Raw genomic sequence first — 26,072 nt, forward strand, 5'->3', positions numbered from 1 at the left:
TTTTAAATTATAATTATGTACATATCTGCTATAAAAGTAAATTAATAACTGATGAACGAATTCTTTCAGACAATAAAGGAGATGCATTAATTTTTAAAGAATTTTATATAAATAAAAAGAATGTATAGTTACATATGACGTAGATAGAAAATGCACGCCATTGACGTCAAATTGCGTCATTTGGATATCGTTGTTTTGATGTTAATAACGTGCATATTTATCTGTGAAATGTCATATGTAACTGTAGGAATTTTTTTCATTGAAATGATTTATTTGATTGAAATTATTTATTTCATTTTTGTTTACTTGAAATTCCTTAAATATTAATCCATCTTATTTACCATCCGAAAGAATTTGTCAATTTATTATTATCCCGTCTTGTCTTATTTTTAATTATAATTTCGCGAATCATGTAAATTCACTGTAAAGGAAAAAAAATGCCTAATCTGAAAAATGCAGCATTCACTCATGGCGACGCAACTGCGCTCTTTCGAGACGGGTTCTAGTTAGAGTTATCACGAGCTTTGTCGGAGTAACACGGGAGGGGAGGACGAGTGGTATCTGGAGGGAAGGAAGGGAAACGTCGGAACAAAGTAGGGGAGGTGCAGCGCGGCGGCAGCAACGATGCAATTAGGCGAGTTATGCAGAATGACGTCATACTTCGGTCCGGGGTAACTGTGCTGAGTCAAGGACAGCATGTCCAAGGCCCTGCACCGAGCGACCCCTTCCTCTCTCGCCCTCCTCCTCCCTTTCTCGCCATCGCGTGGAAACCCGCTCCTCTCGTCGTCGCGCGCGAATTTCTCTCTCTCTCTCCCTCTCTCCCTCTGCTTCTCTCTTTGTCTTTCTCACCCCGTGTCCCTCTTTTTCTTCTCCTCTCTTTCTCACTCTGGAGATCCTTGTGCGTGAAGCCTCGTTGGTCTTCTTTGTTATCCGCGCGAACAAAGTGCATTGTCGTTAAGTTAAGTCACGCCCGATCGACCGACTGTCGACGTAGACGAGATAGCGAGAGGGGAGGCGGGGAAGGAAATCGCAGCCGCGGTTGATCGACATAATCGTGGGATTGATAGGGGAATTTATGCCCTTCCGTCTTAAAAGGGCGTCGATTTGCGTATCTTTCGGAAGAATCAAGGTGAATTTCTTTTTTACCAGTTATATGTAATATAGGTGAATTTCTTTTTTACCAGTTATATGTAATATATTTTTTTCTCGATTACGCGCATTTTTAATATTGATAACAAAATTACGTCCCGCGCTGATTATATAATTCCATAAACGATGATTTTTTTATTTTTTTATTTTTTTATTTGGATCGACAGTGACTAGAGAATTATTTCAAACAGGGAAATAGAGTAAACAGTATCAGCATTTTTATTATAATATTTGTATATATACTATTATATTGGACTTTATATTGATGTGTTATCAAACATATTTTGCTCTGATTATTATTAATTAATCGTGAATCGTGGAATTTATGTTCAACAGTTAATGTCCGAATATTTTCAAGATATCTGGATAGAGAGATTATTGCTCAAGTGTTATTTATTATAAATAATTGGAGAGTACTCGATTCCATTTTTAAGGTAATATGCAATAAAATAATGTAACGCATTGCTGCGCACAGAATCGTTGTAAAATTTATTATCACTCGATCAAAGCACTTTCTCTAGTTCCGTAAACAAGCTAATGAATACTCGGAAGTTTTTGTATTAAAAATATTAAGTTTCCGGGATTAACAATTTATGATAATGGACATTATCCAAGTATCTATATGTATGTATATTTTTTTGCGAATATAACTAAAATAATCGGATATATTTGTGTAATATCCATATATATAAATACACAAGCTTATATCTTGAATATTTTAAAAATTGATATTGAGTTAGGAAAGTTAATAATAATTTTATACTCCTCATTTTCAAAAAATGCAATTTTAAGATACTTTGTGAGAAAATAAACTCTCCAATTCAGATATTTGATTTATATAGAAGATATCGAAATAATCGATATAATTGGGCAGGCTGTCGCCTTCGGGATTCCGGTTTTATTTCTCGTTTTCTCAAAGCTGGAGAACAAATAAACGTGCTCGCCGACGAGCACGAGAAGTCGGCCGGTTCGCCTTGGAAGCGATCGCGATTAAGACGCGCCGATTCGCGCCCGATTGCGATTTGCGATTTCGGAGCGCGAGTAAGATTCAGTGGGACAATCGAGAAAATGCGAGCCCGTGTGTCTGCTACGAAATATAATATCTCGCGCGGGATATTGTTATCGATATGTATACGATTGCATCATACGGTAACCCCCTTTATCTGGGCGAACCAGACGGTGTTTGTCCACCTAGTCACTTCTCGACGTTACTCGTCGACGAAAATAAAAAAAGAGATCATCGAACGCGCATTTTTTTCCTCGTTGTGACGTAGCGTGCGATAACGTCGATCTTTGACAGATAATAACGTCGCGCGTCGCTTGTACAAGTGCAGTTGCAGATATAACGCTCTTTATGCGTAACGCTCTTTATGCGTAACTTTTAACAGTCATAATGTAACATCGTTACTATATAATTGCTACAATTTTACACATATTTTTAATAGCAGAAAGAGAAATGTATCGTTCAATTATAAAGAGTCTATTTCTCGGAAAATTGCAGACACTTTTGTTTAAAAAAATATCGTGAAAATTTTTCATTATTTATAATAATAAAAATATCTCTTTTTTTCTAATTTCTTTAAAGACAAAAATTCTTTGCTCATTTTTATAGAGCGTGTATTTTAAAATATTAAATTTCTCAATATTACATCGAATGTATTATTGATTTAATTTAGCAATCTTTCTGCAATTTAATCAAACATGGCAGGAGAAAAATATTTTAATCACGACGTAAGAGGAAATAAGGTCTTTTTCTTTAAATCTTATATCGCTTTAAGAGAAACACTTTATCAGTCTTCATCGCTCTTCGTTAATGTTAGCCTGCTGTGCAATTAAATTAATTTTTTTATATACGCGATAATTTATTATATATATGTAATTTTAAAATTTAGATTTTAATTTGAATTATAATCGATGCCTTTTTTCAATATATTACTTTTAAAGATTTATGACGCAAAACTATTTCATTTTCGAATTTTTACGTCATGGAAAAATTTTTCTCTGTCGTGTGTTAATAATCTATCGAACGTATTCTGCATCCTATATATATGTGTTATTTTCCAGAATAACGAAACAAAACGATGTTCGCGGCCATTCAACTTATTATTTCTGCAACTGCGTTTATCGTTGTTTTTGCAATACGTTGGAACTTTATTTTGCATAGCATAGATAACTTCTTACTCAAACACACACACACATACACACTCTTTCTCTCTCGAAACAAGAGATAGCTCTGTACGTAATTAAGTTTCCGTTTATGAAGATGAAGTTGAAATCTTAATAAAACTTTCGCAAACGCAATTAAATAATAGTTCGGTTCTTGGCCGTCGATTACTAATTTACAATCTCCTTTTTGGCTGTCGCATTCGCCATTACGCGCAATCAAGGAGGATTTTGTCTCATTCAACATCGATTGCACATGTACAATTCAGCATCTACGCAAACACTACATTTATTGCGTTCCGTGACACATTTCTTCGAAATAATCCGTTATTATGGATGATCGTACTCGGCGAATGTAACAAACGGGATTCCTCGCGGGAGAATAATTTCTATGCGCTTTCGTATAATGACGTTAATATCGCGCTAATATCGTACCGACCGGCGCGCGTAAGAATATCGAGATTCTATGTCATGGACCCAGCCTTGAATTAAGCCTACTCGCGGCGAGATGCGGCCAACCCAATTATATATTTATTTGCTACGTAATATCGTTGGCCCTGATCCGACCACGGCGCGCGTAGCATGCAACTCTTGTATAATCGCCATTATGTAACGCAACGAAGGCGGCACGACAATCGACATTGGCTGCGAAGCCGGGATTAATTCTAACCTGTCGATTATAGATATCGTATATGTGTATATGCTAATTTTGAGACGTTTTATCGTGCTAAAAATAGAATAATTTTGAATTAATTAAAATTTCGTCATGATGTAAATATTCTGAACTAGGGAAAATTTTAATTAATGCTTCGTCCATACTTTAGATAATTTAATATATATATAAAATGAAGATTAAATTATAATATATAAAATAGAGAAAGGTTACATAAAATATAAATACACGATTGAAATTAAAATTGCTCGATTTACTCGCGAAAATAGATACTTTTTTATATTATAAGGAAAAGATCTTGAAAAACACTTGTGAGAAAAGTTGAGATATTTTATATAATGCTAAAATAATATATTTTTTTAAATATATTTATCTTATATGTACGAAATAAAATAATTGAAAATATTATTATACGAATAAAAAAGTAGAATTATTAAAATATAATTTTCAGAAAACATGAAGTGGCTAATTTTTCCGCAGATATAAAAATTACCAATTACGTATGGAAAATTGTCATACAATTTTCGTATAATTATTATTTTTTACATTATTCTTAATACTGTCCATTCAGATTTATGTAACGCCCAACAATAATTATGAGCATATTTTTAAAATTCCAACTTTCGTAATGTCGCTAAATTATGAAAGAGTGTCGATATTTTCCGCATACATAACATAATATATTTATGTATATATAATATCCATAAATTACTACACAGGCAGGCGGATCGCGTGATTTGGCCATCGATCTCTCGCAGTTCCGGATATAACTCTCGCGATAATATATAGCGAACGCTTATATTAGCTACACTTGTATTTTCGACTTCGTGACGTTATAAGCATCGAGAATTGCATTATTGCATTCACGAGCGTTGTAAATAAGAGATTTACATCCCGATAAAATATAATCGTGTCGTATACACGTGGAAGATAAAGCGAGAAGGAGGAAACGCGAATAAAGATAATAAAGCCAAAAATGTTTCCTTTTAATTAATCTTTCGTTAGGTTTTTCTGAGACGTAAACGCCACGTGATCGATTATACGATGCCGATCGAAGGTGTCGAAGGTGGATTAAAGCGCGGATAAAATCGCCAATGACATTTCCCTTACGTGTCATTTCACCTTGCCATAATGGTAACGGTATTCCGCGATAGAAAAAAAGGGGAATTCTTACGCTTCTTATCCATTTCGCGACAATGTCCACCGCTGATTCATTTATCTGTCTCTTTTATTCTCGAGTATTTTTCCGTCCGCTTGAAATCGATCGCGCTGTTCCATAATGATTCCCGTCGTATTACGAGGATGTTGCGCGAAATAGTGTCGGCAAGGTAATCGCTGATTATGATGTGTAATTCATTATATAGATGGTTGTTTGCACGTTACCGTATGTTGTAACGGCCGTACGCGAGAGAGCGTTACATAAAACAGTCATAATGCGCTCTATGTTATATAAAAATACACCGCAATTAGATAGTCTCTAGATGCAAGATGCAATATTGCATTCGATACGTCACACTTTGATACCATTAATCGACTCGGGTAAATTAAATTCTCCGCGGTATAATTTTGATTGACTGCAAACAAATTTTTACGTCATTTTAATATATTTTCTCTCCCCCCTTTTTGAATTTTTTTTCCACCTTATTGCATTTTTTTGCTTGTCACGCTCGGTTTTACCGTTTTATTTTTTACTTTGTTTCTCGATATTCATGCGCCGTATTTCGAAACGTAAATTTCGATCGTAATTTCTCACCGGGTATCCTTCTCGCGAAGCGATAGAAGCTGCGAGTCCTTCGCACGAGTTACATCGCGTTTTCCGCGTGGATTTACGCGGGATTGAAATATCGCGCAGGTGGTTTCTATTTACGAGGGAAGAGGTGACGTGGATCGAAGAAAATTCTCGTTCGCGCTCACGGACGAGCACGAGCGAAGGCCGGCTTGTTCTCCCCGGTAGAAACGGTAAAACGATGAATAATAGTGACGCCGATAGGCGTACTCGATGTTATCTCGCCTATCTGACTATCATGTAACTGACGTGTCAGATATCGATCTGCGACGCAAACTGCGGAGGCCTCGTTCTCGATGTGATTTATGAAGAGAGCCGTAAATTAATTATAGATTTAGCGAGCAGATCGGACTGCGCGATGGCGCGTTTGGACACAAATTTGGACCGCGTTTGCTCCGAAAAAGCGCGTCTCCTATGAATCTCGGGGCAATTTAACGATGATTCAGTACAAAACTTTGATTTAACTTGGGCAACACGAGACTTGTCTTTACGTGGCGAGGAACACGTAAGGTCTTTATCATGTTCGTGACTCAGCCGGAAGGACAGTTGCTGTGCAACGAAAAATGACGTTAATCGTTTGCTCCTCTTTCTTTCTATAGACATTTAATTAACCGCTCGTTAACCTTTTTCTCTTTCGTTTCGAATTTTAGGAGTTATTACTATCGTTATACTGGGTGTTAAAAAAGTCTGGACACGGTCGAATATCTCGATAAGGAAGAGTTTTACTAGAAAGTGTTTCAGACAAAAGTTGTATGGCTTCGAGGGGGACATAACATGGTACCATTGGTTTGACCTTGAAGAGTTATTTGAAGGTCACGTGAAGGTCACCTTCAACTTTTTAAATGGGACACCCTTATAAAATATGCTTTTGCATATTCTTGTAGCTCATCTCGAGAGTTTTCCAAAACACTATAATTAAGTTAGTTTTCGTTAAGTACTTTCCGAGTTATGAGGCTTGAAATCATTTCTTAATTTTACATAAACCGTAAAATATTTTGTAAAATATTCATTTTTCGATTATCTTACCTTAATACTTTTATGTACAAAATAATGAGAGGAATCAATTGGTGTAAAGAAAATACATAGTTATTTTTAAGAAAAAATATGTAATTATTAATTGCAAATTACATATTTCTTCTTCGAAATAACTATGTTTTTGTCCAGACTTTTTTAACACCCAGTATATGTTTTCTTTTCATTTACGATAATTCATTTTTAATTCATTTTTGGGAAAGAAAACGTGCTTGTCATTAAAGCATATTAACGAGGCAATAATTGGAATGCAATATATTCAGTAAAAAAGAAATTTCTACGTCGTCTCCAACGCACAGTCCCAGAATGGATTGAATTTCTCATTTTTTGTCCTGCATAATTGCTTTTTTTATGTTTTTCGTATCAAGACAAGGGAGATGTTTATTTTATCAGGTGATATATTTTACTGTTACATTGTATCATTACATAATATGTATTATTTTTTGAAAACGACTGAAAATTTCCTGTACAAGATTAGATTATTCTGCCCGACATTCCCGATTGGTTTCCTGTCGCTTTATTTCGAGAACATAGTCGGGCATCCGGTCGCCTCCGGCTTCCCGGTCGTCGATTTTGCATTCCCGCCAATTCCATGTCCCACTGGTCTACTCACCGTCTAATTCTATTGTCGCGCACGGTATTACGATAGCAATACCACGCACAGCTATGTAAAAGGAAACAGAGGAGCACACGCCGAACTATGTCTATTTCGGGCTATCTCGATGAGTCCTATTGCTTCATTTGTGTCGCGATGAGTTAATTGAAGCGAGCTATTTTTAATTTTTTTTTTCCACGAATTTTGACGTGAACGCAGTGATTATTCGGTATTTGTGAAAATAATAGACGACGATAAAGTTTTTCTATCGATTACATAAGACACGCCGTTATTTAATTGCATATGCGATAATCGCGAATGATCACGGACGCCTCGTGCCAACGTGACGTAGTTACATGCTATTTTATTGCAACACTATTCCGAACGTTGACGAAATACGCGCATATATATGCAATTTAAGTAAATACAAGTCTATTTTAGAACACTTTATCTCTCATTAGAGAGATGTATATTTATCCAGTTTGTTAAAATAAAATTGCGCTTGTTTATGCGATTTGTGCAAAATAAAATTGTTATATTTGTACAAATAAAATTTACGCCGACAGAATTCAATAATTGAAATATATTACATGGTAGAACAGATTATACATTTTACTTTTAATGTATAAAGCAAACTGCTCGTCTCGATTTACAGTAATTTTAAATGAACAAAGATAACGTAAAATGGAAAATTCAGATAAATAAATTATTTCTTCTATTAAATTATCATTGATTGATTAATATAAAATAATACTATATTGTGTGTTATTAATTAAAATTTTATTTAATCTTAATTTTGTTTTATTTCATTTTATTTAATTAAATTTTTAGAGACAGACAAATTAAAACTTGTATATTATTTTAAATGAGAGCGTCTGAGGTTTCATTCTCAAATCTATTACTTCAATTATTGAATTTTAAACATTTAAACAAATATTTTTTTGTACATTTGTACTTATTATTCTTGAAAGAAATCAATTTTCAAAAATATTTTATTGCAAAAAAATTTAATTAAATAATCAACCTAAATAATCTGTGTATTTGCTTTTGAAATTTGCCTACTATTTGTTTTCGACGATAATAAAAGAATTATTCGCCAGAGAGCAATTTGCGGAAATATACACGCGATTCTCGTACATATGTATATCAATGCGGAATAAAATAGTTCTTACTATCGTGATGTACAGTTATGTTCGATTCATTATTTAATCGGATTGTACTTTTCGTACGAGGATAACAGCATCTGTTGTGACGACGATTGAATTTTTGTGACATGCAATTGCGACGACGTATTCGGAATTTCTCCGTCACCATCTTGGCTCTCTCTCTCTCTCTTCTCCCCCTCTCTCTCCTTCCTACTTGCTCTAATATATGTATATACGATCGAATGATACAGATTACGACCGAGAGCGAAAAATAGCTTCTCGAATTGCGCATACGCACCTGTTTATCGCCGACGAACGATTACAAAGCTGATTTCGAAACCACGCGCGAGCGAATAAACAAATTCGTTGCGCAATTATCATCTAATGTCATTGCAAACGGCTTATCGTCGCGCGATAATCATTAATGACGCGCTCGTTGTATCGCCTGTATCGTTATCTTTCTCGTAACAATGCATCGTCGATGCGTACTTTTATGCATCTCCTTCCCGTCGATTCTCATTTCGAATTAAATCCTTGTGGATTAATCTTTTATTTCGCCGATTAATTTTGCATCAGCGTCTATTTCGAATAAATAATTCTTGAGTAGCGAAGGAAAAAGAAATAATGTTCTAAAAGAAAAAAAATTAACGACTCTTACACAATCGGGCAAATATTTTTAAAGCTGCAGTTTCATCGATAATGAACAATATTTTCTTTTTTATGGTTAGTATTAGTCGGCAGTTATTATCGCTCGATGAGGATGATTAATCGAGCGGGTAGTTTGAATAATACAAAACATTTAGACTCGGCGACGGAACGTTGCTCGGTGATGAAACATTCGGCGATTATTTGCCATAACTAAAGATTACGTGTACAAATGAACGTGCGAGTTATCAGGCTGCAGTTTGTGAGTCATGCGAATGAATTAAACGGGGAATGTGTCATAATCTGAATATAAAGCAAAAAACATGTTATATTTTAATCGTAAGGATCAAAGACATAATTAATGAACCGCTATTAAACAAATTAAGTATTTATTTATTTTGACGGAATAATTCTCTCTTTAATCACATATTAAAATTTGTAAAATTTCACAAAAGAGATACGGAGGCTACACGAATATGATTATTAATACGATATATCGACGATTTATATAAAAAAAGGATTATGAAGCGACATTTTTTTGTACAATTGTCGGGTTTTTTTTTCTCAATAAATCCTTCTTCGCATTTCGCGCTTTTTAAACGTGTCCGGAGACATTTTATTCGCGTTACAAGAAACTAATATCGGGCCGGTAATTGTTATCGTTGTATCAGGTGACCTATTTGCCTCAAGGCTATACATAATACGGACGAACGTTCGTTTCTAACTCGTTAGGGAGGAGGTCTCGCGTCGCGTTATGTTGAAGGATTACGCAATACGAGAGGAGAGATGAAACGTCGTGCGATACTAATTCTAATCTCAGTTACATAACATTTGTTTAAACACGCGAGATAATGTCGTATTGTCGTGACTTTATTTCGATGACGATAAGTCGATAACGATAATATAATAGTTTCTCGACGACATAATGCTGACCCGAGAACGCTGTGATTTTTGGAGCAAAATTACATTTTCAATATTTATGGCGAATATAATCGAGTATATTCGAAGCAGATACGAAATTAATACGAGAAATGAAATCGTTGCCGCGCTGCAGCGTGTTCTTTGGATTTATTTTGCTAGCTTTCTCTTAACATCTTTTATTTCTAAATTAGATGAAAATGAGAAAAACGGAAATGTAAATCCAGAGTGAAAACTCTGAAGAAATTGTAGTTTCTTATAGCATATATATAAAAAAAATAGAATAAAATAAATAATCAGATTAATAAATCAAAATAAGAAGCGTATAATATTTTCATGCGTATCATTATATTGCAATTTTTTCTTCGTTTTAACTTGTATACGCATTTCTTAACAATCGCAAAATCGATTGTAAATCGTGATTAATTAGAGGTCGTTAACAATGAAATTATTATTATTATTATAGTTTTACACACATCTGGCGATACGTGACGCTCTATTAGCTTTCAGACTTAGCCAGTGTTTCTATTCTTCGATGGAGCCTCTTTGGCGCATCTCGGTGATTTTAGTGTGTCACGTGAAAGCCTCGGTGTGTATCGGATCGACTGGTTGCTCTAGCGGTGGCTATGTAACGGTTTTGAATCGTCGCTTGAAACGGGGCTAGCGCCGGAAAAATTGCAGGCAGCATGCCGAGTAGAAAGTCGACCGAGCAAGGATCAAGTTCTAACCGCGAAGGTTTTTGCGCGCAAATGTTGCTTTCGCGATTTCGCGTAGATTTAATCGCGTCTGCCTCTGGCATTTTTCAATCCATATCCGAGTAGGAAGAGATATTTTAATAATAATAATGATGGTAATAACTGAATATTACGAGACATGCAAGTAGGTCTAACGTAATAAAAGTTGAGAGATGAAAAGAATAAATATATATCCAATCTGGAAAAGAATCTTACGTCAAAATATAATAGTTTTTTTGTTTAAATATACAGCAAATTATATATCTATTATGTGTTTGAAATATTTTTAAGTGATTAAAATTGAAATTTTATAATTTGCTAGGAATTTTTTTTTTTTAATTTGGCGATCTTTCCAAATTTTTTTACCTTGAAAAACGTGAATAGTTTCATTTTTTGGTGTGATCTGACGCCAAGTTTTTTTCCGTAGCTTTCAGTAATCGATCCTGGCACAAGGACGGCTTGAGGCAGGTCCGGTAGTTTCGATGCGAAGAGAAGGATCGAGGGGAGGGATAAGAGACGGTTTGAAAGTGGAAGGTTGTACATACACGATGAAGGTACGCATGGATTCACGGGGAGGAGATGGAGATCTCAAAGCTGACCTGGGAACCGGCGGAAAAACCAAACGAGGAGGAAGGGGAGGAAGGAAAAGGTGGGACGGAGACGTCATCGTCGTTGCACTTTCTTCTTCGGCGATGCAACGCGTGCGTGCACTTCACCTTTCTCTTTCTCTTAGTACAGGCGCCTGGCTGTTGATTGCTTCCGACACAAGTGTCACGAGTCATCGTTGGCAGCAATCTCGTTTCGAGGCGGGGCAGGGCTCTAACATTAATTTTCCAATTGATGCTTAGTAAGGTATGGTTTTATGTTTTGAGAAATTTTATTCCAGAGAGAGAATATAAATAAATAATATCAGTTTAGTATCTCATAATAATATCAATATAAGATAATCTTTCAAATTGGAGCAAATTATTTTCTTTCGAATAATAATAATTGAATAATAATTGAATAATTGAATATAAATTATACTCATTTTATTCGTTTTTCATCGGTCATGCAGTTTCGAATTTTACTTCTTGGGAGTAGAATTTAATTGAAAGCTGATCGTGTCGGAGTCGTTTATGTCGCGATGATTTTCCAACGCATCGATTGATGGGATCCAGTGTGTCACTTGTATAATTTGTGCAGATTGTTGTGTTTTCACCTTGCAAACTTTCCACGAAATGATTACAACTCTCCGATTCGAGATTTACGAGCACACGAGGAGATTCGCGCGTGCGCGCGGACAATTTTCTCTGACATAATTACGGATCCTCGCGAAAAAAGGAAAGAGAAGGTGACTTGTCGCGGTCGAATATATCGCAGCCATCGTTGGCACGCAACGTTGATAACGTTGTTGTTTTTTTTTGAGGCGTGACACGCACGCGAGATGACGAAACCAAAGTCCCTAAAGATCCGTGGATTCGGCGACGCTCGAGAGCTTCAAAATTACAGCGAAATTACGTAGGGATATAATAATTTTATAGCCTAAAATTATAAGCGTTGTCGATCGAAGAACGAGAAATTATTACGGCTTCTTCTGTATCGAGATGACGGAGGATGGATGGTTCGACTAACGAGCGGAGCCTTTCCTCTTTCTCCTTCCGCTCTCTTCCCCTCCCCCGCCCCGTTCCTCCCTCGTTGCACCTCGACAAATGCATAACTACCGGCACGCGATGCACTTTCATGAAACTTTCAGCTTTCCATTGCGGCCGCGATACAAGCGGAATGGAAAAGAAACGCCATCTCCCACGTTCGATGTCTAGGCACGCGACATTACCCTCCTTTCTTTCGCGCTAACCGTTGCGAAATTAATGTCCCTATCGGCTTGTATACGTACTCGCAATTTTACAAAGTCGACTTTATAAATTATCGAAAGTACTTGAACTTTTTTTTCACATAATATACATGTAATACGTACTCGACTCTTATTAATATTTAATACATCGTAGAGATGTATTGCATGTATTTTGGTATCGTAAAATTCGCAACGCGCGTTTCGCACCGTTTCTCCTCGCTCGAGGCATTACTTATTACCCAAGACCGTATATACGGTTAAATTTCCAGTTTAGTATAAATAGAGCGAGCATTTTTTTGCGGGACGATTACGCGCGATTTCGCGAGTCGGTTACGGCTTTCACGTATTATAGCGATTCGCGTAGAAAGGTGAAACGCGGCGGTTATCGGCGCCTAATCGCGACGAGAGTAGCGAGTAACGATCCCTTGACATAAGAGCTACGGAATCGAAAGCGCAATTTCCTTGGCCGTGGCAGCGGCGCGCACGATGATTTTCTCCGGGAGATTGTCTCACAGCGATTACCTAAATGATTATACATCCGCTGCACTTTCATCGGCGGCTAATTCACGACAGTGTTACCCGCGAGTTACTCTTCCATCTGTAAAAGGAGACTCGCGATCGGGAGGAAGGGAGATGGAGGTTGGACGTCTAATGGAGAAAGTCTCTCCCATTCTTCTCTTCTGTTACTCTGGACGCCTCGTTAATGTCAAGATGAGACGTAATATTTATCGAGGCATCTCTCGGCAGAAATTTTCTTCGCTTTAATTGATTTATTATCGCGATAATCTTTAGCGAGTCAACTTTTCGATAATCGATATCGCGGCCGTTTTCACTGCAACGACTCACTTTTTGGTTCAGAGTCTGGTTTAATCCGACCGTCACTACTGTATGATTCGCGCTGAGAGAAAGTTTTCATCTCAAACGTGAAATTGTCGGTCGCGAGATTTTCGAGTCACATCCTACCTTTGATGTTGCGGATTGAACGAATATGATGGCGAAAAGTCGCAAATTCCTCCAACGAATCGCTGTTGGAGAAAGTGGACTAGAAACACTTTCGGAATGAGATTCTCGCCAGTCTATCTGATATTTTATAGAGCGATCGATTTCGCAGGATCTTTCATCTCTCTCGTTTCGATTTTATTTTATAATTACGATTCTACGTAGATATTCCCATTTACATCGATTGTATTTTTCTCTTTCAAATTTCTGTTATATTTTATCAGGTTTTTGGTGCTATTTTAAGACGTTATTACGATTATTATGACTTGTATGTCGTTTAAATTTATTTTTCATTCATATTAAATTATTATAATTGTTTTGAAAACTATTGTTAAATAAAAGTCGATTGTATACTCTTGAAGTAAATTGAAAAATAATTATTTATAATATAAGAGAAATAATATAATTAATGCAAATATAAAAGAGATGAGAATTTTTCTAATGATTCTTTTAAAATAATTATTACTTTGATTAATAATTTCAATTCTTTCACGTGTTAAATAAATTTCCAAATAATATTTCATTTTTAATCACGCGAAATACATTATTTATCAATTATTTTCAATAGAGCTATTCTATTTTGTTTATATTTATAATCTCTCGTGATGATATCACAAACAAATTCGATAAATGCCTTTCATCCATCTGGCATTCGATGAGTCATTGGTATTAAACCTCATTATCATAAATTTCTCGCAAATTCGGAAAAATCGGAGAATGCGTCGTTATAAAGGCATCGGATAAACCCGAAACGAGTAACGTAACAGCGTTACTCACTGACACGTCGACGGTGGCAATGAACTCTTTCGCCTTTCCAAGTCGCAATTTTGTGGGCACGCGTAATTCACGCACGCCACGCATTTTAGCGCGCGACGCAACTATGACGGATACCGGCGCAGGTGCGTCACCAGCGGGCAAACGCAATTTCGAGAAGTGCCACGCGGCCGCGGACTCTCTCGAAAAAAAAACTTTCCAAGGCAATGAACCTCCCTGGCCGTCAAAAACCAAATGGAACGAGTCCGCCCGGCCTCTCTCGAGGTCTGAATTCAAGTTCAGGGCCAGTGACGGCGACCTTCGGTCTTAAAAAACCAACGTTTGCTATGATTTCGCCTCGCTTTATCGTTTGTCAGATGTGAATACAAACTATACGTCGCGGGATGAAATCTTTCCGCGTTCGCTCTCTCGTTTTAAAAATGTCAATCATTATTTCTGTAAATAAAGAGTATTTTATTTTTAGAAATTTACTGAAAAAAAGATGGCAGAATCTCGAAATATTCCCACTTTTCTTAGTCCACTTGTTAATTTATGCATCAAAAGTTTAGCAAAAGAATATAATCTTCTCGAAATAGGAAGGAACTTGAAAATGTGAGCGCAACAAATACCTTAAATAGAAATAAAGTAATGCGTGTGTTCCAGATTTATTTTTTCACAAAGAACTCAATTTCTGACGTTGGCGAATTAATGAGCGAGCGAGATGCTATCCTTCGGAAAAATGAGAAAGGACGACGGTCGTTGTGTCAGTGGTGAAAGAGACCCGGTAGCGAGAGAGAGGTATCGAGGTCAAGTGCCACCATACTAGGCGGCACGCGATGAGGCCTACTTTACTTAAACTAGACTGTGCCAGGGAGCGCGCATCGTGAAACAGTATAACTCGGTTTCTTTCATAATATAATTTCACGGCGATACCGCGATCGTCGTCGTCGTCGTTGTTGTCGCGTTGGGCCTTTCTAATCGTGGCCTGTATTTTCGAGCCGCGAAAGAATCATCCTCGTTACCTCGCAAGTGTTACGTTGGCGCGTAATGTCGAACGCGATTATTCGATCTCTCGAAATGCGCCATGTGTAATTCCTCGGCGATGTACCAGTGAGATTAGGACGTGGATATACGTATATCCTGTCCGCCTTTTCGACCAATTAACGGCGGAAAGGATGAGTCATGCGCGCGAGAGTGGATGATTCAATGACGAATCGTTGGAAATGAAATGCGTGCTTATTATAATCGCCAAGTAGGATGACGGGAAAGCAGGGGTCGCGACATTGTGGCCGTAAAGACGGAAATAGTATCATCGATATATATACAGGGTGTCAGGGCAATCTCTTCTCAAAAGAAAAGCTCTTGTAGCTTATCTCGAGAGCTTTTCAAAACACTACAATTAAGTATTTTTTCATCGAGTACTTTTCGAGTTATGAGGCTTGAAATAATCTCTTAATTTTACATAAACCATAAAATATATCTAGTAAAATATTTATTTTTCGATCATCTTACCTTAATACTTTTATGTACATAATAATGAGAGGAATCATTTGGTGTAAAGAAAACACATAATTGTTTCGAAGAAAAAATATGTAATTTGCAATTAACAATTACATTTTTTTTTTTCGAAACAATCATGTGTGTTTTCTTTACACCAATTGATTCCTTTCATTATTTTATACATAAAAGTATTAAGGTAAGATAATCGAAAAATGAATATTTTACTAGATATTTTATGGTTTATGTAAAAATTAAGAAATTATTTCAAGCCTCATAATATATGTATATCAATATATATGTATATGTATATTTTTATAAGATGATAGCGTAAGATCTGCGAAATCTTGGCGTTGCATCGCTGAACGTTTTAATGACGTTATTATATTTATCTGGCACGTGCAAATCTTTGCGCATCTTAAATTACGTAATCGACAATTTTCGTTTTTTCTCGATCTTGTCGTGAAATTTTTCATAAATTTTAATGAATTTCCTTCTTCGTTTTTATTGTTTCATTCAGGAAACGTGCAATGATTCGTCCAGAAACGTATAATTAACGATTTGTTCCGACTTGAAAATTTTCTAATAGAAAATTATGCCACAAAATAACGATAGGACAGCAAGTAATTTACTCTCGAGATGATTATATTATGTACTTTTACTATAGCGTGTTTATACGTAATTGAGATATATCACTTTTACGTAAATCGATAACAGTTATTTATATTAATTTTTATATCGTTCACGTGCCTTTCGATAAAACTATACATGATCTTATCTCTCTCTATAGATATATATATAATTTAGCTAATCTAATGTATTGTACTTGTATTATTCTCTTATTTAGAGTTATTTTAAGCGTTATTACTAATACGTCAGACCGAGTCGGGACGAAAATTTCTCGTTTAATTTTGAATCATGAGATATCGGGTGAGCTATTTTGAAACAATACCTCGTAAAGTAGGTCCAGTCGATCTAAATTCATTTAGGCAAGAAATCGGGAATGTCTTCGAGAACTGAACTGAAGGATCATGTAACCGAGTCATAACTATATCGTAATTATAGATACTTTTTCGAATTAAGTTTCATCGCGAGAGTCGATCTTGGGAAACCCGTTGCTGGATTGACAATTGGAGCTGGAGTCGATCCAGGAGAGGGAAAAGGGGATCGCGAAAATGAGGGGAAAGTGGCGTCGTTACCGTGAAAAAGTGGATGATGGAATGCGCTTTTGCAGCGATGTGCTTTCACTCACGGCGCGATTTACCGTGACTATCATCGAGGCTCGAGACGATAAGGCAAATTGCAACGAGCTACATCATTCTCGCGATTATCTTATCTTATAAGTAAGCACCGTTGAATCTAGCATAATTATTAAAACCGCCGCCGTGTCTAGGATGCGTCGCCTTTTTATTCCCTTCGCACCGCGCGCGCCTCGAATGCATCGCGTACGGCTACGCGGGAGATTTATTAATATCTTTATCGGGTGTCGATAGCGGAAAGTAGGTCATGGCGGTCTATTCCGTGCTCCACTTTAATTTTATCACCGTTTAACGCACACGAATTCTGAGGCGCATGATAAGTGGATAAAAACGCGGCGTTCCAGCTGGGAACTTCACGCGTGGTTCGCTCGTTTCTTCTTCTTTTTTTCCTCTCCTTTTTTTTCCGTTGCTCCTCTTCGTCCGCCGCCGACTTTATCCGACTTTTATGTCGAGCGCTCTCGTTATCGCGATTAATGAAACAAATTTTATTTCGTCACGCGCTGATTTCTTTCGCAACGACACTGCTTTTTCTTGAAAAATATGCTAATTCACAGCAGCGAATTCCTTCGCGCATGAAACAAGCTACTTTTCTGCGTGCTTGTATAAAAAGAGATTGAATATCGTAATATTCATACTTGGTATCATGTTCGCTATAATTCATTACAAGTACTTGCACGATGTGTTCTTTGAGAAAGTATTAGCTTTTGTATTTGAATAAATCTCTCTGATAAAGAGATTGAATAAATATACCGCTGGTAAAATTACCGGTAAAATAACAATAACTGATAATAAGGCAATATATATATTACTGTTTAAAAAACGAACGTTGCTTTATTTATTTTGCAAGTCTTTTTCTGGGATACTGGTTCACGAGCTGATGAACCGTTTTGATATTTTTTATTAAGCGTGTAAATTGAGAATCGCGTGCCTCTGGGAAAATAAATTCATCTTGGATTTCTTTGGCGGGTTTTTCCATCAGTGGTGCAACCAAGTGTGCAGCTTGCACGTCTAGAAAAGAAGCAAAAAGGAAGATGAGAGAGAGAGAGAGAAACAGAGAGAGAGGGAGAGAGACTTGGTTCCGATAGAGGTGTTTACTTGCCTTCACCGCGGAGAAAGTGCCGATCCGAACAGCGATGTATTACGGGCAGGGAGAGTAGCCAAGAACTTCTAACTTTACGACAACTCTCTTCCCCATCGACCTCGAATAGCGACGCAGTTCAATGTTCCATGCCAGAAAGGAACTCTCGAATACAAGCGAATGGCGCTCGGTTCTTTGACACTTCTTGCATACAACGATAAAATTCCTCACGATTAACTCTATCGATATTTTTTGCTATTGCTTTTGCTATTCGAAAATATTGCGCGGCTTTCTATTGGAGATGGACATGATTATATAATTTGCCTTTAAAATAATTTTGATTTTAGACATTTTGATATGTGTAAATTAAATGTGATTCACAAATTAATATTTTCATGCAAGCTGAATATAGATATAATTAAATGTTATTTTATGTATACAATAAATTTTACATATACTTTATAAAAGAGTAGAAATCCCACAAGACATAAAACGTAAAAATTACAAGAATTTTTAAAAATAAATTTTGCTCATAAAAGTCAACCAATGCTCTCTTTTTTTGTTATATTTAAGGAAGGACATGCACGGAAGAAATTTGGACATTTTACATATAATGTTAAAGTAATTTATTTTATTTTTTCCATATATCTCTCTTTTACGATTTTCCATATTTTTTATCGCCAAGCATTTTACCATCGATGCTAATTACGTGCGGTCGCTTTTGCCTGTCGGCATTTATTTTTCAAGATCTTTAAGACGACGCGTTAACCGCAATTTTTGCGTTTTTATCGCCGTTTTGCCAGAATTTTTCGAGTTTTGCATTGCTCGTCGTGATCTGCGTGTCGTTAAATTCCGATCGAATAAAAAGGTGAAATGGTCATACTTGTGTCTATATTTATTACGTAGCCGCTTTACGGCTAAATAACAAGCAGCCTTGCTCATCGTCAGTCCCATGTGTATATATATATGTGTGCTAAAAATAAGTTTCTTAATTTAGAAAAATAGATTTTTTAATGTAATACTAAAATGTAGCACACGCGATAGAAAATATTATTCTCACATAAAAATAGCCTTATTGATTTAATGTTTTTTTTCCTACAAAATTTCTTGTTGCATAAAATATATAAAACATATCTTTACAGGTAAATAATCACCAAGCGATAAAATGGAATTGGAAATTTATAATATTTGAATATTGAATAAAATGATAGATTCTCTTTGTTTCTTCATTTTCATGACAAACTCGTCTCTAATATCTTCATATGGATAACGCTAGTTTTCCTTTATTGTTCATGGAATTTGCCGATTGGTCGAGACAATGTGTCAAGTTTCGTAACGCGATTGAGTAACGCTGTTAGCATGACTCGAGAGAAAATAATGCCAAGGCTTTCGGCATATTGTTAGTATAAGAGGGAAACAGATAATTGCTCCTAACATTTGTCGAAATTGCGCTATACACATCAGTTGTAATATTCGAAAAATTCTTCATCCGTTTGAACCAACTCGTCTGTCGATAATCGCGCTCTTGGACGAATCGCATCGAATAAACTCGAGTTGGAAAGTTGGTTAATTAGAAATCGCGCGACGCGTGGGAGACGCGAAATTCCACTAATTAATTTAACTCGCGGCGAGAGATACACGTACGTACACACGTGTATTAAACTAATTTCCCGGATGTGCGCAAATTTCGTCTGACCTTGTCGCGCGAAATATCGATATTGCTTTCTCGGCAGGAGCGATCGTTGCTACGGCTACAGTGGAACAATCTCGCATTAAGCCGGCCTCTCGAAGTAGATCAAAGTGACCCGTGACGGACACGTGTAAAACATCTTCATTAGGCTCGCCTTTGTTCGTCTGTTAATCCGCGTCGCGGGAATCTCTCGGAGGCGGCGTGACATAATTTTAGTATAAAAGTCGCGGCAGCGGAGAGAACGAGGCCGGGGTAAGGGAGGGAGGATGCACGAGGAGAAGAAGGAAAAGGATAGGAAGGAGGAGGCGTCGGGTGTCATTTTGTGGGTCACGGTGCGATGACGTGTACAACGGGCTCGTGTGTAACGGGACAATTTGTGGGCTGGCGGTGCGCCCGCGGGTGGCTGTCAGCCTGTCGGAAGGGGGGAGAGAGGGAGAGAGAGAGAGAAGGGAAGGGGGGAGACGGGAGGAGGACGAAACAAGGGTAATGTAGGTCAGTAAATGTATAGCCACACCACTTTCTCCGGACGGGCCGTTCGAAAACTGGCTCCGTTTCCTCCTCTTTCTCCTTTTCCTCCTCTTCGTTTGTACGCGAGAAGCTTCGTTTGGCTGCTCTTCTCCTCGTCAATGTAACGGGACGTGGCCGAAAACGGGTTCCGTACGGTTCCGTATCGTTCTGTTCCATTCCGTTCCGTTGCGTATGACGGATCAAGGACACGAGAAGTGCATAAATAGTGTCAACTCGTCAGATTTTCGACTCGGCAAGTCCTATCTAGATGAACGTTACGCAACTGTATAATGCGTATATACACAAGAATCGATCAATCCAAATGATGCGGTATCCTTTGTGTCAGATATGCGACTGATCCAGCTTTCTATACATATACCTTATGTGATTGATCGAGTTTATCTAAGTGTCTTAATTTTTTATTAATTAAGCAGATATTGTTCGGATCTTTTATGCTTCATCTTTGCATGTAAAATTTGTAGGATCATATTTTACCTATCATATTTTGTTGAATATAATCGAGAGACGAAGTCAATATACTTGTATATGTTCAACAAAATATGATAGGTAAAATATGATCCTACGATATAATGATCACATATACTTGTGTAAAGGAGAAGTTACGAGTTATCTTTATATAGAATGTGAACCAAGCTAATTTTCCGCTATTATTACTCTTAAATTTGTCAAAGAATTATAATTTTATTATTTCAATTAATAATTTACATATTTATATATTTTAATATAATATACTACATTTTATTTGAAGAGATTTTCAAGTAGAAGAAATAGCAAAAGATTCGGTGATTCCTCTGGCCTTCTCGGTGATACGTAATTTGCACTTTAAAACTGTAGGTTCGCGATTAGCGAAAGACCCGTTAATATGGAATCCGAGATATAGTGTAGTAACGGCTTAACATAATCGACTGAGCATCATCGTATCGCGAAATCTAACGGTGCTCCTTTTATTTTTAGAGAGTACCGAATTAGGCGAGTCATGTCGATTCGACTGTACCACGTTAAACGTTTGCTCATGTTTGTTAGATGAGCGTCGAAAACGACGAGGCTGATTTAATAAACGCTTAGAGAAGGTCTACGTTTCTGTTTTAAAATTCGTGGAATGTTGACTTTCTCAAAATTCACTGTTTTCGTTACTTTAAAAATTAAATTTTCTGCAGGATTACTAAAGTTTTTCAAAAATCTTTGCGTTTCGAAATAAATAACAAATTTATTTATTTGCCCTTTATTTTTAATAAATATATAAATCTTAGTAAATCTTACAATTTGAATTTTTATTTATTTATTTTAAATTATTATTTATATTAAATAAAATATATGGAAAAAGTATGGATATTTCTCCATTTGAGTTGGTTACTTTTAAAATAAATAAGAAAGAATATTTGAAAAAATTAATAAATATCAGAATTTAAAAAAAAACGAAGAATAAAAAAGAGATTTCCAATAAAAATTTCTAAAATTTCTTTTTAAATTATCATGTATTTTATTTGAAACGTTTAAAATGATTATTCTCTCTTTTAATGGAGCATTTGAAATGTATTTACTGGATGTATCACGTGTCGTTTCAATCGAGGAGGAACTAAGTTGCACTAATTTTCACAGCTTTTGCGCTTTCTACTATTGAAATTTTTATCAAAGGTAATCGTGCCACAAATAATACAGAGTGAAATGGCTTTTTGTATCCGATACTCGCGATCGCGATCGCGATCGCGTGATACTCTCCGAGGCAAAAGATCGCGGTCCACATGCTCGTGTAATATGTCGTGGGATAGCAAACTTTCACGTTACTCACACAGGTACGAGTGACGGCACCGTGCAAGTTAAGTGTAATACATCTCGCAGCGAAGCGAGGTCTTACCTCACTCCATAATTTCCCGAGGAACTTTCCTCGCCGTCACTTACTTATTACCTTTCTAACCGCCGTGCAACCGCGAATTTCTTCGCGGAAGTTTGACCATGACGAGGGTTAAAATCCTTTCACCGCGAGCGGCGCGATACCAGGCAGGAAATGTCTCTCCCCTTTTTCCCCTCTTTTCTTTTTATCGATCGGATTTTATTTCAGCGTTCCGCGTGTCACTTGTTGCATCGCGCTTACATAATGAATATATTATGCGCCGCATTCCGGAAGTGTTGTCTGCCGAAGAAGAGAAAAGAGCGGTTTTTTGTCATCCGATTCAATCGTTTGCGTTTCCATTTAATTTCCAATTAAATATTGAAGATGAAAAAAAAGTTTTCTGCATCTTGATACTTTGTACATTGAATACATTTCTCTATAAAATATAAAAAAAGAAGTTTTTTAAATTTGTTTTTAATGGAAGATAAATTTCTACACAAGTTTGATACAAACGGGAAAAAGATTTGAGACGTTTCCTCGAAACTTTGACGCCATCTGTTACTCTTAAACGGATAATCTCGATGCAGCATTCCTCTCTTGTGCTACTTCGCCCGTGAATTATTCCGAATTCGGGACGATCGGAGCGGGCCTTTCTGGTTAGAAGTGTGACAACAATCGCCGGCCGGAGAAAATCTAACGGTACCGACGGTGAACCCGGCATTAGAGCTCGCCTACATCGCCGCGATATTACATCCTTTCGTTTCGTAATGCCTCGTACACTTGGTTTCGTAACTGAAACGACTAGCGGTTCGACCGGGAATACGATTATCCGCACGTCGCCATCGCGAGATTGGTGATCGCGTTCCTTCAAGTTCCGTAAATCATGGCATGTTTCTCTCGATCTCCTTCTCTCTCTCTCGGTAAAATTATACAATTTCTATAAATGCATAATTTCCGATAAAATCGAATGAAATTAATCTCTCTTTAATTTTATAATAATTATTTAATCTCTATCACAAAAAAATACAAGAAGTAAAATTGTATCAATTATATTTTTATCGATCTTACATGTTAATTTTTATTATCCTATTTATCTTTTATTACATCTAATTTTTATTTAATATTTTTCCTATCGATATAGAATTATTTATTATGTATGAAAGATTAAGTAAAGATTCTTTCTCTGTCTCCCCCTCTCGAGCCGACGAATCATCGGGCTCTGTTCGCGAGATCTTTTCTCTCAGATAGCGTTAACCTCTTATTCGTAATAGTTTATGCGGTTATGTCGTTTCGGGCGCGTGTCCACCTTTCCCTCCGAATGAGCGGATTGTGAAATCGTGTTTTGGCGAAGCACGCATTCCGGGTCAGGGATCTCCGAGAGAGGCGCACGAGCAAGTTCAATGCGAGGAGGAAGTCTCTGCCCAGCATACGCGAGCTGTAATTCGTCGGAAGCCGCAACTTTCACGCCGCCTCTCCTACCGTTTCTTTGCAAAAAGAAAGTGCACATGTAACACTTACATGATGGGAGAGAGAGAGGGATGTAGTGCGCTCTCGCGCTAATTCGACGACGCTTTCGGCGTTGAATCGCTGTACCTTTCCGATTACATCGTGTGTCACGTGTCCCTGGTCGCTGCCGATTTCGTCAATGCCAATGTCAGTGTCATTGTCATTGTCAATGGCCGTTGGACAAACCGCGGCAATTTTTTCCTCGAATCATCAGTCCATCTATTTTATTCGTGTCGTTACGTTGATAATAGTCTGATTTTTATCTCTTACAAATGCGCGGATGAAGTTTACGAGATGATATTTATTATTATTGATCTAGGAATGAACATGTATACTGGAATCATTAAGAGAATTTTTTTTAATTCTTGAAAGAATTACACGAAAGATTTATCGATTATTCTGAAATTCGCACAAATGTTACATTTTATATAATTAATTTCTTGATTGATCCTTAATTTTGCATTAAATTTGCATTCTAAAAAAACTCACGTTTTTTCGTTCAAAAAAAAACATTCGAGAATTCCGCTATCGGGATACTTTCATTCTAGCCCCGAAGGGCAGTTTTTCGAACAATGGCGTAACCGAGGTGGCATTAACGTAAACTCGCACGTGCGAGGACGCTGACAGAACGTAATTGTCAAGCGGAAGTCACGTTCAATGACAATGACAGTTTTAAAATTCCAAATGTCGACAGATTACAGAGACAACAATATTAAACAAGGACGCGTACACGCATCGATTGATACTTTATAAGGTGCTTGTTCCTAGTCATATGTGGGGAACTTGCATTTATTTTATTATTAATTATTTTTATTGCTGAAATTATAAAGGAGAAATTTTAACACTTTTAATAAATTTTCTTTCGTAAACATTTTAATTAATTATTAAATTTTGTTCAGCTTTAAAATATCTCTTATAATTAGATATGTTTGTGAAACGAAAAAGAGAATGAATAATCAATATTCCATTTTGCAAGATGTTAAAAATAAAGATAATTTGAATCGCGTGATATCGAGCAATTAATATATCGCACGTTCCATCTAGAGTTCCCTGTGAGTTCTATCTGACGTTTTCCAGAAAATTGTGCGAAATACTTTGTCGACGACGAAGCGACGATTAGATCTTGAAACGCTTCCCAATCGTTTACATAACGATCGGCGCCGCTCAATGTCGATGCGATGATATTGTTGCACAAACCGATCTGTCTCTTGGTCGCGCGCGCGCGCAAAAGATCGACATCGCAGACGATAGTGACGACGACAATAGTGTAAACATGCATTACGTGTATGGCTTACGACCTTGCGCACCTGAATTTATCGCGCCAGGTAAAACCTTGCTTCTCTGGCCTTTTTATTCAGCGGAAGAGACCTTGGGAAATTATCAAGGATCCTTGCTGCCGATCGATGAATCGTTCTCATCATTATCGATTACATTGTTATGTCCATCGGACGATGTCGGACTATAAATTGGCAGCAATCTTTAAACATTATCTTCTTTCTTGCATCAAGTTTTTTTTATTATTTTATTTTAATAAAAAGATGAGAGAGAGATAAAGAGAAAAAAGAAATAAGTTTTTAAAATTCTTTTAGCTTTTAATTTTTACGAAACAAATAGGGAATGTAGAAATGTTTTTTTAAATGCCTTTGATCTTGAGAAAAATTATTTATTTATAATGATAATATGCAATACATTATAGGATTTTTAAATATTATTTTTTTACTTGGAAATATATATGTATCATGTATAAAAATTGATTAGTGAAGAGATGTTTATTATGAAACAACTTTATTACAAAATCTAAAGGAAAATAATGCAACAATATTTTTGTTTAAGATTTTTCTGCTTCACTTCCTCTAGTTTGAAATAACTAGTATGTGAAGCTTTCATATTGATACAACTACATGTAAAAATGTATACTGAAACATAATCGATATGTAGCGTATTTCGAATGCGAGTTGAACGTAAGACGAGTTTCAATCGGAGAATGATTTTGGGCTCCTGCAATTAGGTTTTAAAGGCTGGGCAGGTAACGGGCCGTTATGGCGTCGGCGTCTCTTCTCCAGCGAGCCCCGGATCCACTGGCCCGTGAACGTAGTAGCGTACAGGTATACGCTTATTATGTAACGTTAACTGTAAATATTTACCGGAGGGGCTCCCCCATTCGAGTCGCGGCGCGGTGCGATTGTGCGCGTCGGCACGGAAAGTAGACCGAAAGAAGTCAAGGTGAGTTGCCGCGAAGAGGAGGAAGTCGTGGAGG

The 26,072-nt window shown here is 36.8% G+C and overlaps 1 protein-coding gene across 6 annotated transcripts in view; it reads left to right on the forward strand.

Annotated features, from left to right (window-relative positions):
- LOC145968172 (caveolin-3) overlaps nt 1-26,072 on the forward strand; it is a 107,772-nt gene that overhangs the window by 44,928 nt on the left and 36,772 nt on the right. The window contains exon 3 of one of the 6 annotated variants that reach the window (XM_083093482.1): nt 11,268-11,692. The exons of the other annotated variants lie outside the window; for them this stretch is intronic. The gene's annotated coding sequence lies outside the window, so the exon portion shown is untranslated. The remainder of the gene's footprint in view (nt 1-11,267; nt 11,693-26,072) is intronic. 6 annotated transcript variants of the gene reach the window in all.

Source organism: Camponotus vicinus, unplaced genomic scaffold (genome assembly GCF_025532165.1).
Source record: "Camponotus vicinus isolate PSW18456_S1 unplaced genomic scaffold, iyCamVici1.0 SCAF_3, whole genome shotgun sequence".
Taxonomy (NCBI): Eukaryota; Metazoa; Arthropoda; class Insecta; order Hymenoptera; family Formicidae; genus Camponotus; species Camponotus vicinus.